The sequence below is a fragment of the Ranitomeya imitator genome, chromosome 5 (genome assembly GCF_032444005.1).
Source record: "Ranitomeya imitator isolate aRanImi1 chromosome 5, aRanImi1.pri, whole genome shotgun sequence".
Taxonomy (NCBI): Eukaryota; Metazoa; Chordata; class Amphibia; order Anura; family Dendrobatidae; genus Ranitomeya; species Ranitomeya imitator.
In genome coordinates, this window is record NC_091286.1 from 34351095 (window position 1) to 34366769 (window position 15675).

At 42.0% G+C, this 15675-nt stretch overlaps 1 long non-coding RNA gene across 1 annotated transcript in view; it reads left to right on the forward strand.

Annotated features, from left to right (window-relative positions):
- LOC138680516 (uncharacterized) overlaps window positions 1–15675 on the forward strand; it is a 28990-nt gene that overhangs the window by 334 nt on the left and 12981 nt on the right. The window contains exon 2 of the long non-coding RNA XR_011321629.1: window positions 3051–3185. This is a non-coding gene — a long non-coding RNA (uncharacterized lncRNA). The remainder of the gene's footprint in view (window positions 1–3050; window positions 3186–15675) is intronic.

Below are 15675 nucleotides of genomic sequence, written 5' to 3' on the forward strand. Positions count from 1 at the left end.
TTGTATGTGAGTATATGTGTGCGCGAGACCCCCCCCCCGCCCTATCTCCCTCTTCTATGGGGCTTCTTGGATTACATTGACCAATACAAGCCGCTTTTGGGCATTGTCCAAAAGAAATATTACTTGTATCAGCTGCTCAATGAAAGGCTCTCAATTGATACCGCTAAGCTGCCCTGCTTTGCCATAGCTAGTGGCAGTGTTCTGTGACTCGGTGATTGCTTGCTTCCGTCGAATCGGTCACTAGAAGAAGGGCACACAAAACAGAGAACGAAAAACAACAACAAAAAAAAAAAGGCAGCCAGTAGCACTGAAGCAGCGTTGCAGCTGGCAGGCAATAACTTAGATAGTTACAGCTGCCATCACCTAGTTCATGCAAGCTTTTTAATATCTTTTGGCAGCAGTCACCGTCGCAGCACAAAAGGAGAAGTTGGCACTTTTCAGCACACTTTGTTTGACATAACTGTAGCCAGTGCCCAGCTGATACCCTCATCAATGCCGTGCATGTTTTCCTAAGGTACATTTTTAATCGATCAAGCCTTTTTCTCGGCAAAAAAAAAATAAAAATAAAATAAAAATGCAAGATTAATGAGAGAGCTCGGAATCAGGAGCATATGGCCTTTGAGCTGGAGATAAGAAAAATAAAATATTCAAGTGAAAAAAAAAATAATTTTTCACCTATTTTGCCAAATCAATGTAGCCAGGGATGATTCAGTCTCAGACAGTGATACATAGTAATTGATTTATTGTCTGACTCTAGAATTTAGAAAGAAAAAAAAAACATAAAGCTTTGGAGGGTCTATGGAAGGGGGGGGAGTTGGACGCATGGGGTTTCTGTAAACCTGGGCCTCGGTCAGAAATAAGTCCTTGGCGTCACTTTGGCTTCATGACGCAGCTTCTCGTGTTGTGCTTCATGGACAGGGACTAAGAGGATGTCAGCGACTGCGCGCGACAAGTGACCGATTCAATCAACATGGCACTGCGAAAATGAGATTGTTGTTTTAAATGTAATTTTTATTCTGTTCTTTTTCATTTATTGTTTTCTATTCTTATTTTTTAAAATATCTCAGTCCTTCACAATGAATCTTCATCACTAAACCTGATATAAAGCCTAATTCTAGACTCATAATTCCTGTTTAATTTTTGTGGCAGAATCAACGTAGGCAGCAATAGACCAACTGTAAAGGGAGGGGGAGGAGGTGAGCTGTGACATCACCTATTGTTAATGGTGGAGATAGTATTATCTACTGTATATAGAGGTGTTATCAGTCATTGTACAGGAGGAGGAGGTGAGCTGTGATATCACCTATTGTGAATAGTGGAGATAGTGTTATCTACTGTATATAGAGGTGTTATCAGTCATTGTACAGGAGGAGGAGGTGAGCTGTGATATCACCTATTGTGAATGGTGGATCCTGTGTTATCTACTGTATATATAGGTGTTATCAGTCATTGTACAGGAGGAGGAGGTGAGCTGTGATATCACCTATTTTGAATGATGGATACTGTGTTATCTACTGTATATAGAGGTGTTATCAGTCATTGTACAGGAGGAGGAGGTGAGCTGTGACATCACCTATTGTGAATGGTGGATCCTGTGCTATCTACTGTATATAGAGGTGTTATCAGTCATTATACAAGAGGAGGAGGTGAGCTGTGACATCACCTATTGTGAATGGTGAATCCTGTGTTATCTACTGTATATACAGGTGTTATCAGTCATTGTACAGGAGGAGGAGGTGAGCTGTGACATCACCTATTGTGAATGGTGGATCCTGTGTTATCTACTGTATATAGAGGTGTTATCAGTCATTGTACAGGGGGAGGAGGTGAGCTGTGACCTCACCTATTGTGAATGGTGGATCCTGTGTTATCTACTGTATATAGAGGTGTTATCAGTCATTGTACAGGAGGAGGAGGTGAGCTGTGACATCACCTATTGTGAATGGTGGATCCTGTGTTATCTACTGTATATAGAGATGTTATCAGTCATTGTACAGGAGGAGGAGGTGAGCTGTGACATCACCTATTGTGAATGGTGGATCCTGTGTTATGTACTGTATATTGAGGTGTTATCAGTCATTGTACAGGAGGAGGAGGTGAGCTGTGACATCACCTATTGTGAATGGTGGATCCTGTGTTATCTACTGTATATAGAGGTGTTATCAGTCATTGTACAGGAGGAGGAGGTGAGCTGTGACACCACCTATTGTGAATGGTGGGTCCTGTGTTATCTACTGTATATAGAGGTGTTATCAGTCATTGTACAGGAGGAGGAGGTGAGCTGTGACATCACCTATTGTGTATGGTGGATCCTGTGTTATCTACTGTATATAGAGGTGTTATCAGTCATTCTACAGGAGGAGGAGGTGAGCTGTGACATCACCTATTGTGAATGGTGGATCCTGTGTTATCTACTGTATATAGAGGTGTTATCAGTCATTGTACAGGAGGAGGAGGTGAGCTGTGACATCACCTATTGTGAATGGTGGATCCTGTGTTATCTACTGTATTTAGAGGTGTTATCAGTCATTGTACAGGAGGAGGAGGTGAGCTGTGACATCACCTATATTGAATGGTGGATCCTGTGTTATCTACTGTATTTAGAGGTGTTATCAGTCATTGTACAGGAGGAGGAGGTGAGCTGTGATATCACCTATTGTGAATGGTGGATCCTGTGTTATCTACTGTATAGTGCTGTTACCTTTCTGAGGCAGCAGTGAATCGGTCTGCCTGGGTGGAAACTCAATAATACACTTGAATTTATGAGCTCTTTCAATCTTTAGCTATAATTTAAAAATTTCTCATTTTAATATCTGGATAACAGAGCCATTTTGACAGACATTTTACCACTAAATACACCAGACTAATCTGGTCTAAAACATTTATTTAATAATGTATGCAGTTTGTATTGTGTAATCTGGGGACAAATCTTCTTTAAGGGGTTAACATTCGCAAGTGTTTTTTTTTTTATTTCAAAACATGAACTTCTGTAAGTTTATTTCATTTTCATCACATATTTAAATCTGATCTACATAACTGTAAATACACAGGTGTAGAGAAAAGCCTAAGGCGAACCCAAGAACAGAGGACACGGAGATAAAATTCATCCCCCTCTGCCGGCTCGTTGTACGCTGACTGATGGCTTCTTCCTTTACAATTGCTGTGTGATCCTCCCGTCATTCCATGTGAGTAGTATATTTTTAGTACAGGGTTATACAATAGCGCAGGTGAGGTTGTAAGCGACGGTATCACATACTGTTAGTCAACTACATCCAACAGCTGTCATTGGAGGTGATTCTGATCAGGTAACTCGCTTACTGTTACGTTTTTTTCTAATTTTGCCAAAAATTTTCTTTCCGACATGCAACATAGACAAAAATTAAGCTGTGTAACTCCAGCTAGCAGTTACTGTTAAAACCTTATCTTTTAAAAGAGTTGGATAACTATTTTTGAAAAGGTTCAGGGTACTTTGAAAAAATAAAAAAAAATTGATACTCACCTTCACCGATCCCCTGCAGCTAACTGGGAGCTCTTGGTCCTTTCTGGACATACCTAAGAAAGTAACCAACCTTTTTTTATTTAATTAACATCCAGGCATGCTATCATTTTTATGGATTGCTTATTTCTCTCCTAAACACCACGTTGTAGTACTGTGGCCAGTTCATGGTTCTTTAGAAGCTGATTTTAACTGCTGCTCAGCAAATATCCATACACTATATTCAAACAATCAGTTTATGAAAAAAAAAATTCTGAGTACAGGATTGGGGAGAAGTGAGGTTCAGACAATTAAACTCCAGTACACCAACTATTTAAATATAGTGTACAAAACTTGATGAGCAGCAATTGAAAAGAGCTTCTAAAGGAGTCTAACCTGGACATTATAGCAGCACCAGGAAAAAAAGAAACAAAATAATGTAATGAAGCACAGTAATGTGCAAACATTTTGACCAAGATCCATATACTATTTTCTAACACTCAATGTATGGAAATGTCCATGTCTGAGTACTGGATTGGGAAGAAGTGAGGTTCAGGCAATTAAACACATGTACACCAACTGTTTGAATATATAGTGTACAAAACTTGATGAGCAGCAATTGAAAGGAGCTTGTAAAGGAGCATAACCTGGGAATTGAAGCAGCACTACGACAAAGGAAGGAAAATAAGGTAAGGAAGGACAGTACTATGCAAAGGTTTTGACCCTTAACATGCAGCCAATGTTATCACGAACTATCTTCGGCATGAAGAAGAAAAAGGAGCCCTGGAGATGTTGATACAGCCCCTGTTCTCAATACCATTGAGTCTGTCTGGGATTTGAAGAAACAGAAGGATTTGCACAAAAGATCTCTGATTAGTTCTCCAAGATGTTTGGAACAACCTCCCTGCCGAGTTCCTCCCAGAAATGGGTGCAAGTGACAAGTTCCTAGAAGAAATTATGAAGGCAAAGGGTCATCCTCATCACTAAATATTAATTTGATTAGATTTATACTTTGTTCATTCGCTTTGCATTTTGTTAATTTGTCAAAATAAAGTAATTTTTGAAAGATTTTTCTTACTTTGCAGTATTATTATTATATCCCAAAAATCAGGAAAGCATGGAGGATGATTAAAGAAAAAAATTGATTAGCTGGTCTTTAAGGGCTCATCTCCACTTGTGAGAAAAACGGACGAGTGCAATCCGATAAAAAATCGGATTGCACTCGGACCAATGTTAATCAATATGTGACACTCCATTAGCAATTTTTTTCCCAGCCGAAATCGGACTGAGAAAAATCTGTGTCGGCTGAGAAAAAAATTGCAGCATGCTGCGTATTGCTGAGATTCTCGGACGAGACTCGCCAATGCAAGTCAATGGGTGCGAGAGAAAAAACGCACAGCACTCGCACCATACGAGTGCTGTCTGATTTTTACGCACCCGTGTCCTTAGAAAAGCCGGCAATTCAGTGCAGAGTACAGTAAAATCACACTGACAGGTTAGATGAGAGTAGATATATACACATAGAATAGGTATATATACATATATATATGTCAGGGAGACACCTATATATATATATATTTATATTTAATGCAGGGCGAGACAGCTTAAAAGCTGGTAATTCAATTACCGGCTTTTGCTTTCTCCTTCCTAAACCCGACATGATATGAGACCTGGTTTACATACAGTGAACCATCTCATATCACCATTTTTTTTGCATATTCCACACTACTAATGTCAGTAGTGTGTCTATGCAAAATTTGGCCGTTCGAGCTAGTAAATTAAGGGGTTAAATGGCGGAAAAAATTGGCGTGGGCTCCCGCACAATTTTCTCCGCCAGAGTAGTAAAGCCAGTGACTGGGGGCAGATATTAATAGCCTGGAGAGGGTCCATGGTTATTGTTTCCCCCCCCCCTGGCTAAAAACACCTGCCCCCAGCCACCCCAGAAAAGGCACATCTGGAAGATGCGCCTATTCTGGCATTTGGCCACTCTCTTCCCATTCCCGTGTAGCGGTGGGATATGGGGTAATGAAGGGTTAATGCCACCTTGCTATTGTAAGGTGACATTAAGCCTAATTAATAATGGAGAGGCGTCAATTATGACACCTATCCATTATTAATCCAATTGAATGAAAGGGTTAAAAAAAACACACACACATTATTAAAAATTATTTTAATGAAATAAAATCAAAGGTTGTTGTAATATTTTATTTAATGCCCAATCCAATCACTGAAGACCCTCGTTCTGTAAAAGAAAAAACATAATAAACCAACAATATACTTACCTTCCGCAGATCTGTAAAGTCCAACGTTGTAAATCCTTATGAAGGGGTTAAAACATTTTGCAGCCAGGAGTTCTGCTAATGCAGCGCTACTCCTCGCTGCAAAACCCCAGGGAATGAAGGTAAAGTAGGTCAATGACCTATATTTACCTGCATTTGCGGTGAGGCGCCCTCTGCTGGCTGTTCATAGATCGTGTGAACTTTCCTAGAAAGCCTGGAAGCTTTCTAGGAAAGTTCCCACGATCTATGAACAGCCAGCAGAGGGCGCCTCACCGCAAATGAAGCTAAATATAGCTCATTGATCTATATTTAGCTTCATTCTCCGGGGTTTTGCAGCGAGGAGTAGCGTTGCATTAGCAAAGCTCCTGGCTGCAAAATGTTTTAACCCCTTCAGAAGGATTTACATCGTTGGACTTTACAGATCTGCGGAAGGTAAGTATATTGTTGGTTTATTATGTTTTTTCTTTTACAGAACGAGGGTCTTCAGTGATTGGATTGGGCGTTAAATAAAATATTACAACAACCTTTGATTTTATTTCATTAAAATAATTTTTAATAATGTGTGTGTTTTTTTTAACCCTTTCATTCAATTGGATTAATAATGGATAGGTGTCATAATTGACGCCTCTCCATTATTAATTAGGCTTAATGTCACCTTACAATAGCAAGGTGGCATTAACCCTTCATTACCCCATATCCCACCGCTACACGGGAATGGGAAGAGAGTGGTGGCTAAGTGCCAGAATAGGCGCATCTTCCAGATGTGCCTTTTCTGGGGTGGCTGGGGGCAGGAGTTTTTAGCCAGGGGGGGGCCAATAACCATGGACCCTCTCCAGGCTATTAATATCTGCCCCCAGTCACTGGCTTTACTACTCTGGCGGAGAAAATTGCGCGGGAGCCCACGCCAATTTTTTCCGCCATTTAACCCTTAAATATAATAGCTAGAACGCCCAAATTTTGCATATACACACTACTGACATTAGTAGTGTGGAATATGCAAAAAAAATGGTGATATGAGATGGTTTACTGTATGTAAACCAGGTCTCATATCATGTCGGGTTTAGGAAGGAGAAAGCAAAAGCCGGTAATTGAATTACCAGCTTTTAAGCTGTCTCGCGCTGCATTAAATATAAATATATATATATAGGTGTCTCCCTGACATATATATATATATGTATATATACCTATTCTATGTGTATATATCTACTCTCATCTAACCTGTCACTGTGATTTTACTGTACTCTGCGCTGAATTACCGGCTTTTCAAAGGACACGGGTGCGTAAAAATCGGACAGCAATACGGATGTCATACGGATGTTGCGATAAAAAAAATCGCATGACACTCGTATGACACTCGCATGGCACTCGCAGACGTTACATCAGTTTTTTCGGTCCGTAAATCGGACCATTTTTTTCTCACACAAGTGGAGATGAGCCCTAAGAGTAATTAAAAAAGGAGGTCTTCGCCCTCAGCAATCTCCCGCATGGCCCATTCTGCTCCCTCTGGTCTCTTTTGGTTTATGCATCCTGGTCTTGTTCTTGACATCAGAAAGGGCTTAAAATGCCCTCTCCGCCAATAACTGGGTCACAACTACTGCTAGATTGGTTGAGTGGGCATTTGCTGCCATTTTTGCTGTTCTTGGGGCATGAGCTATGGCAAATGAGTGGAATTATAATTTCTTTTATTAATTTAAACCAGCCTGAGACCTTTAAAAAATATGTTTCAACCAATCTCATTCCCTTTCAATCTATGTATTGTATTATATGTATCACAGACAAATATCCGTCTGTATTAAATGTATACTAACTTCTCTGCTCCACATTGCCCTTACTTTAGATCATTTAAAATGAATGAAAAAGGAGCAGATTGTCACAATGTCCCTCATCACCAAATAGAACACTTAAACGGAATTTGTCACCAGTTTTTTGCCACCTAATCTGAGAGCGACATGATGTAGGGACAGAGACCCTGATTCCAGTGATGTATCACTTACTGGGCTGCTTGGTGTAGTTTTGATAAAATCACTGTTTTATCAATAGGAGATTAACCTGCTGTCAGGTAGTCTAACCATGCCCTCATCACTGATTAGTTGATGTGCATAGGCAGAAAACTGCCAATCAGTGGTGTGGGTGGGGTTATACACCACTCAGCATTTAGAGGACTGGTGGATCTACAGCAGGTAAAACTGTGATTTTTTATCAAAACTGCAAGAGATATATCACTGGAATCAGGGTATCTGCCCCTACATTATGTTGCTCTCAGATGGAGAAGAAAATACTTTCTGGCAGATTCCCTTTAAATGAGGAGTGATTTCAGTCTAGGGTTCATCTCTGGGGTCTTGTAACAGTGGTGTTCTCCCTGTCTACGTTTGGGCTCTTTCATATCTCCTGATATTTCTGGTACTGGATAAACTAGCACCGGAGATATCCGTGTCTGTGTGTACATGAGTATGTGTGTTTCATACATGTAGCAACAGTGTGCCTGAAAAAGCTGAAGACAGCTCACATCATTGTCACCTGCTCTGCCTGCGATCAGTGCGAGCAGGGGACAATGGTGAGAGTTGTATTCAAGTGTAAAATGAAGAAAAAAATTGAAAATCACACTATACTCACCTTAACACCTAATCCCCTGAAGCCATTGTCCCCTGTAAACAAATAAAAATAAAAAAAACAACAATATTCCTCACATTTCCAAAGTTGAAAGAATCCATTGTGTCCCACGCCGTAATCCTTCTGTGCAACATTTGCTCATCAGCATGAGCAGTGGCCAGAGGCAGCCATTCATGCTGAAGAGCAGGGGAGAATGACTCATGGTGAACTGCGAAGATCTCAATGAGCTCAGTGCTGCACCGTGTGACTTTTCTCACTGTGCTAGCGGTAATCTCGCTGAGGTCACCGCAGTTTATCGACCCAGCTGGGAAGGCAGCCTCAGTGATCTGCGGTAACCTCGATGAGGTCACAGGGGTCACTGACGCTGCGCTCACATCATCTCATTCTTCAGTGGTTTTAAGCCTGAACGGTCGCATCTTGGCACCATCCAGGTTGAAAACTATTTATCACAGACATGGATTATGGCATGGGATAGAACGGTGGACAAGTGAGGGATATGGTTGTTTTTTATTTTTATTTTATTAGAGGAGTCAATTGTTTCAATGGAACGGGCGTTAGATGAGTATTTTCTGTTTTTTTTTACAGGAGACAATGGCTTCAATGGAATGGGTGTAAGGTGAGCATAACTGTGTTCGTTATTTAAAAAAAAAAAGTTAAAGTCTGTTTTGTTTTTATGTCCAACAAATGACTTTATTCTGGCTGTGTGTTTATTTGCAGTATAACTATAGGATTATTAATTAATAGGCATCTGACAGATGCCTCTCCATTACTAACCTATGGGTTTTATGTCACTAGACAAAACAAAGGTGACATCAAATTCACAAATATGAACCCCACTTGCCACCACCACAGGGCAAGTAGAAAGAGCCAGACAAATCGCCAATATCCATGGCCCCTTACAAACCTGAGAATACCAGCCCCCAGCTGTTTGCTTTAGCTTGGCTGGTTATCAAAAATGTGGGGGACCCCACACCATGTTTTAAAATTATTGATTTAAATAATTTTAAAAACCGGCATGGGGACCACACTATTCTTGATAACCAGCCTTGCTAAAGCTGACAGCTGAGGGTTGCAGCCCACAGCTGTCAGTTTTGCCATGCTGGTTATCAAAAATACATACAATCCATGCAATTTTTTTAAATTTGTTTGTTTATAGCGCAGCCGCCCATCAGGCACCTCCTGCTCTCACAGCAAATGTCGCAGAGAAGGATTACGGCATGAGACACTATGGATTCTTTCAACTTCGGACATGTGAGGGATATTGTTGTTTTTTATTTTTGGTTCTTTATAGGGGACAATGCCTTCAAGCAATTAGGTGTTACGGTGAGTATAATGTGATTTTATATTTTATTCTTAATTTTACACTTGATTACAATTCTCAACATTGTCCCCTGCTCATGCTGATCGCAGCGCGAGCATGGGAGAACGATGAAAGCTGTCTTCAGTATCTGGTGCAGGTAACAGCGCAAACAGTACCGCTGATTCCCAGGCACCGGTACGTGTCATCTGTGTCATCAGTGTGCACCTGTTTGTGACGTTTTGCGGCCCGTGCTTCTGCTAAAAAATGATCATGTCAGCGTGTTTTGTCCACGGACACACGGTCTGTGTAAACACACTAATATGTGCACAGAACCATTCACTTGAATGGGTCTACAAGTCCAAGTGTCTCCGGTACGTGTGAAAACAGTCATCACACTTATCGGAGACATGGACGTGTGAAAGAGCCCTTAAGTATTGTATTGAGAATTAATACTTATTATTATTTTATGATATCATGTGACTATTACATCCATCCAAAAAGTAAGCAATTGTAGAATTTTACTGACTGCACATGCTTTTATTTTTCCTTTTATGTCCTGTAGTTATTATTTCTGTGGACCATGGGGTAGCAGAAAGCGCATACTGCAAGATAATATGACAATTGTACCTAATTAGATAGTTATTAGAGCACAAGCTCTGCCAGGCCATGTGCGCACCACTCGCACATGGTATATCGCTCATAAGGTGCCAAGTGATGTCTGAATCCAAAACTGGCCAGTGCTTGGAGCCCACAAGACCCTTGGAAGTCATCACCTCCTTTATGAGTAAGTGGAATAAACTAAAGATAACACACAGATTCCTCAAGTAGGAGATGAAGTGGAAGAAATGTATTGGCATTTGGCCTTGTGCTGGTCTTGTTCAAGCCCAAACGACTAATAACAATGTCATCAGCTCAGAAGGACAACCTAAATATATACCTCCAGCTAAAAATGTAGAAAGAAGAAGGAGCTTTCTAACTTATCCCTCAGTCTAAACCATGTGCAATAGGAACAAAAAAAAATTAAAAAACTAAATCAGAGAGCCACAAGTGCACTGGAAGCAAAGAGCTTCCTACACTATGCCGGTGTATTCTCTCAGACCAATGTTATGCTATGGGGCCAAGCACATGGCAAAAAAGATCGCAGCATGCCCAAGTTGCATCTGATTATCGGATCACATCGACCATGCAAGTCAATGAGTTTGTGGAAAATATCGGACTGCACTTGGATGACATTAAAAAGGGCTGACACAATGAAGAAGATGGAGAATTTTTTTTTCCATCTTCTCCTGGTCCAAGAGAATCAGAGCACGCTATGCTGACACTCTGATCATACTCTGATTACCATAATTGGCCTGATCCTCTCAGATGACTGTGACCCCTTTTAGTGGTTTTGCATCCAGGTGATTAAAATACAAAACTATTGCAATATAATGACCAGCTCCATCTTGTATCAACCGGAAGGATCATATCCATGAAGTGCATATTTGCCACCTTCGAGGAAGTGACAACCGACAGCCTCCTGTCTTACACAGTGATCTTCTACAAGTCTTAAAGGGACATAACCTTGAGTTATTTATAAGCGCCAAATGTTTATTGAAAGGAGTGTTGATAATTGGAGATAATTGATAAGAGTTCAAAGGTGTGAGCGGAGAAGTGCCAGATGCTCTACAGACAGACCATTCTTTGTCAGGCCCCATGTAACAGCCGTGACCTCATTGTTTCTGGTTATATTGATTTGTGAGCGGAGTACAAATGTCTCATTATTATTAGGTCCTTGTTCACAATTAATTACTCCAGTTAAGCTTAGGTACAAAGCATTAGACCAAATCAGCATGGAATCTTCCGTTAATCGTAGCATCAATGATAATCTATGAATTATTTGCATCTCGATTTCTTAATTTCATAGTCAGAGGTTAGATTTTCATATACATGACTTCGAGTCTTTACCACTGACGTGTTATTACTGAAGCTTGTAATGAGAGTTTGAATCAAGATTTGTGACATAAACAATAGACAACATAGAAGCAATTTTACTGACGAGGCAACAAGCTTGATGGTTACAGAGTATCTTAGGAGGCAGCATGCTTGATGGTTACACAGTCTCCTAGGAGGCAGCGTGCTTGATGGTTACCCAGTCTCCTAGGAGGCAGCGTGCTTGATGGTTACACAGTCTCCTAGGAGGCAGCGTGCTTGATGGTTACACAGTCTCCTAGGAGGCAGCGTGCTTGATGGTTACACAGTCTCCTAGGAGGCAGCGTGCTTGATGGTTACACAGTCTCCTAGGAGGCAGCGTGCTTGATGGTTAGAAAAGGAAAGGGAAAATCCAGCTTCCAAAAATTCCAAATTTATTGAGAATAAAATGCAAAGTCCAGTCAAATAATTCACGTAATAATGAGTAGCAGGCAACGCGTATCGAACAATGTCATGTTCTTTCTCAAACCTTTGATGGTTACACAGTCTCCTAGGAGGCAGCATGCTTGATGGTTACACAGTCTCCTAGGAGGCAGCGTGCTTCATGGTTACACAGTCTCCTAGGAGGCAGCTTGCTTGATGGTTACAGTGTCTTAGGAGGCAGTGTGCTTGATGGTTACAGTCTCTTTGGGTGCAGTGTGCTTGATGGTTACACAGTATCCTAGGAGGCAGCATGCTTCATGGTTACACAGTCTCCTAGGAGGCTGCGTGATTGATGGTTGCATAGTCTCTTAGGAGGCAGCGTGCTTGATGGCTACACAGTCTCTTAGGAGGTAGCATGCTTGATAGTTGCATAGCCTCCTAGGTGGCAGAATGCTTCATGGTTACACAGTATCTTAGGAGGCAGTGTGCTTGATGGTTCCACAGTCTTTTAGGAGGCAGCATGCTTGATGGTTGCACAGTCTCTTAGGAGGCAGGGTGCTTGATGGTTACACAATCTCTTATTAGGCAGACTACTTGATGGTTATACAGTCTCCTAGGAGGCACCTTACTTGATGGTTACACAGTCTCTTAGGAGGCAGTGTGCTTGATGGTTACCCAGTCTCCTAGGAGGCATTGTGCTTGATGGTTACACAGTCTCCTAGGAGGCAGCGTGCTTGATGGTTACACAGTCTCCTAGGAGGCAGCGTGCTTGATGGTTACACAGTCTCCTAGGAGGCAGCGTGCTTGATGGTTACACAGTCTCCTAGGAGGCAGCGTGCTTGATGGTTACACAGTCTCCTAGGAGGCAGCGTGCTTCATGGTTACACAGTATCCTAGGAGGCAGCATGCTTCATGGTTACACAGTCTCCTAGGAGGCTGCGTGATTGATGGTTGCATAGTCTCTTAGGAGGCAGCGTGCTTGATGGCTACACAGTCTCTTAGGAGGTAGCATGCTTGATAGTTGCATAGCCTCCTAGGTGGCAGAATGCTTCATGGTTACACAGTATCTTAGGAGGCAGTGTGCTTGATGGTTCCACAGTCTTTTAGGAGGCAGCATGCTTGATGGTTGCACAGTCTCTTAGGAGGCAGGGTGCTTGATGGTTACACAATCTCTTATTAGGCAGACTACTTGATGGTTATACAGTCTCCTAGGAGGCACCTTACTTGATGGTTACACAGTCTCTTAGGAGGCAGTGTGCTTGATGGTTACCCAGTCTCCTAGGAGGCATTGTGCTTGATGGTTACACAGTCTCCTAGGAGGCAGCGTGCTTGATGGTTACACAGTCTCCTAGGAGGCAGCGTGCTTGATGGTTACACAGTCTCCTAGGAGGCAGCGTGCTTGATGGTTACACAGTCTCCTAGGAGGCAGCGTGCTTGATGGTTACACAGTCTCCTAGGAGGCAGCGTGCTTGATGGTTACACAGTATCCTAGGAGGCAGCATGCTTCATGGTTACACAGTCTCCTAGGAGGCTGCGTGATTGATGGTTGCATAGTCTCTTAGGAGGCAGCGTGCTTGATGGCTACACAGTCTCTTAGGAGGTAGCATGCTTGATAGTTGCATAGCCTCCTAGGTGGCAGAATGCTTCATGGTTACACAGTATCTTAGGAGGCAGTGTGCTTGATGGTTCCACAGTCTTTTAGGAGGCAGCATGCTTGATGGTTGCACAGTCTCTTAGGAGGCAGGGTGCTTGATGGTTACACAATCTCTTATTAGGCAGACTACTTGATGGTTATACAGTCTCCTAGGAGGCACCTTACTTGATGGTTACACAGTCTCTTAGGAGGCAGTGTGCTTGATGGCTACACAGTCTCTTAGGAGGCAGCATTGCTTGATGGTTACAATGGTCACTTAGGAGGCAGCATGCTTGATGGTTACACGATCTCTTAGGAGGCAGCCTGCTTGATGGTTACACAGTCTCCTAGGAGGCAGCATGCTGATGGTTACACAGTCTCTTAGGAGGCAGCGTGCTTGACTACACAGTATCTTAGAAGACAGCGAATTTGATGGTTACACAGTATCTTAGGAGGGAGGGTACGTGATGGTTACACAGTGTTTTAGGAGGCAGCATGCTTTATGGTCACACAGTCTCTTAGGAGGCAGTGTGCTTGATGGTTACACAGTCTCTTAGGAGGCAGCATGCTTTATGGTCACAGAGCATCTTAGGAGGCAGTATGCTTGATGGTTACACCATCTCTTAGGAAGCATGGTGCTTCATGGTTACACAGTCTCTTATGAGGCAGCATGCTTTATGGTCACACAGTCTCTTAGAAGGCAGTGTGCTTGATGGTTACACAGTCTCTTAGGAGGCAGCATGCTTGAAGGTTATACAGTCTCTTAGGAGGCAGCGTGCTTGATGGTTACAATGATAACTTAGGAGGCAGCGTGCTTGAAGGTTACCCAATCTCTTAGGAGGCAGTGTGGAATTTTTAGAAGCTGGATATTTCCCTTTCCTGTTCCATTGCTTCATGTGATAACTACACGATATCCGTGCATCCCCACAAGACATGCCTAACTGGTGAGCTGGTTTCCTTTTTTTTCTGCTCTGCTTGATGGTTACACAGTCTCCTAGGAGGCAGCATGCTTGATTGTTACAGTCTCTTAGGAGGTAGTGTGCTTGATGGTTACACAGTCTCCTAGGAGGCACGTTACTTGATGTTTACACAGTCTCTTAGGAGGCAGGGTGCTTGATGGTTACACAGTCTCTTAGAAGGCAGGGTGCTTGATGGTTACACAGTCTCTTAGAAGGCAGCATACTTTATGGTCACACATTCTCTTAGGAGGCAGCGTGCTTGATTGTTACAAACATTCTAACAACAAGCAACCAGTTGTAGATAATTGTCATACATAACACTTGGTTTGCACTCATGACACTTTATGTAGCCAGATGCAATATCTTCAGCAGCTTCCCTTTTACTTGGGCACAGTCTCTCTGTCACTCTCAAAATGTCACTGCACACTTTCTAAATGCTTGATAAAGCCCTTTTCTCTGCACCATTTTCCAGTAATGCATTGCTGCAACTTTTCTGCCAATCTTGTCAACTCCTGTGGCATACTCACATTCTTCCTTCACACACTAGTATCTTTGCCATCTCTGCAATGTCACACTTCCCTACTACCAGGCACCAGAATACAGATTCACTCTGATATGGCAATCTCTATCGTCGCTCTTTAAGGGTAGTACTCTTATGCCAATGGGTTGGTCTATGACTGGGACAATGTACAGTAACAGAAGTGCTATGAGTGCTACTCACCCCCCCCTTTCAGCTGGCTATTAAGTAGAGTAGACACTTTCTTTTGGGTTCCACAGTTCTCTTCATTAAGCCAGGCTATCTGTCTGTATGTGCCTGAGCTCTACTCATGGTAAACAGGAATCTTTTATGAGAAAGAAAGAAAGAAAGAAAGAAAGAAAGAAAGAAAGAGAGAAGGAAAGAAAGAAAGAAAGAAAGAAAGAGAGAAAGAAAGAAAGAAAGAATAGAATGAAATGAGAAAGAAAGAAACTATAGAAAGAAATGAGAAAGAAAGAAAGACAAAAGAGAGAAAGGAAGAATAGAAAGAGAGGAAGGAAGAATAGAAAGAAACAAAGAGAGTAAGGAACAATAGAAAACTGAGAAAGAA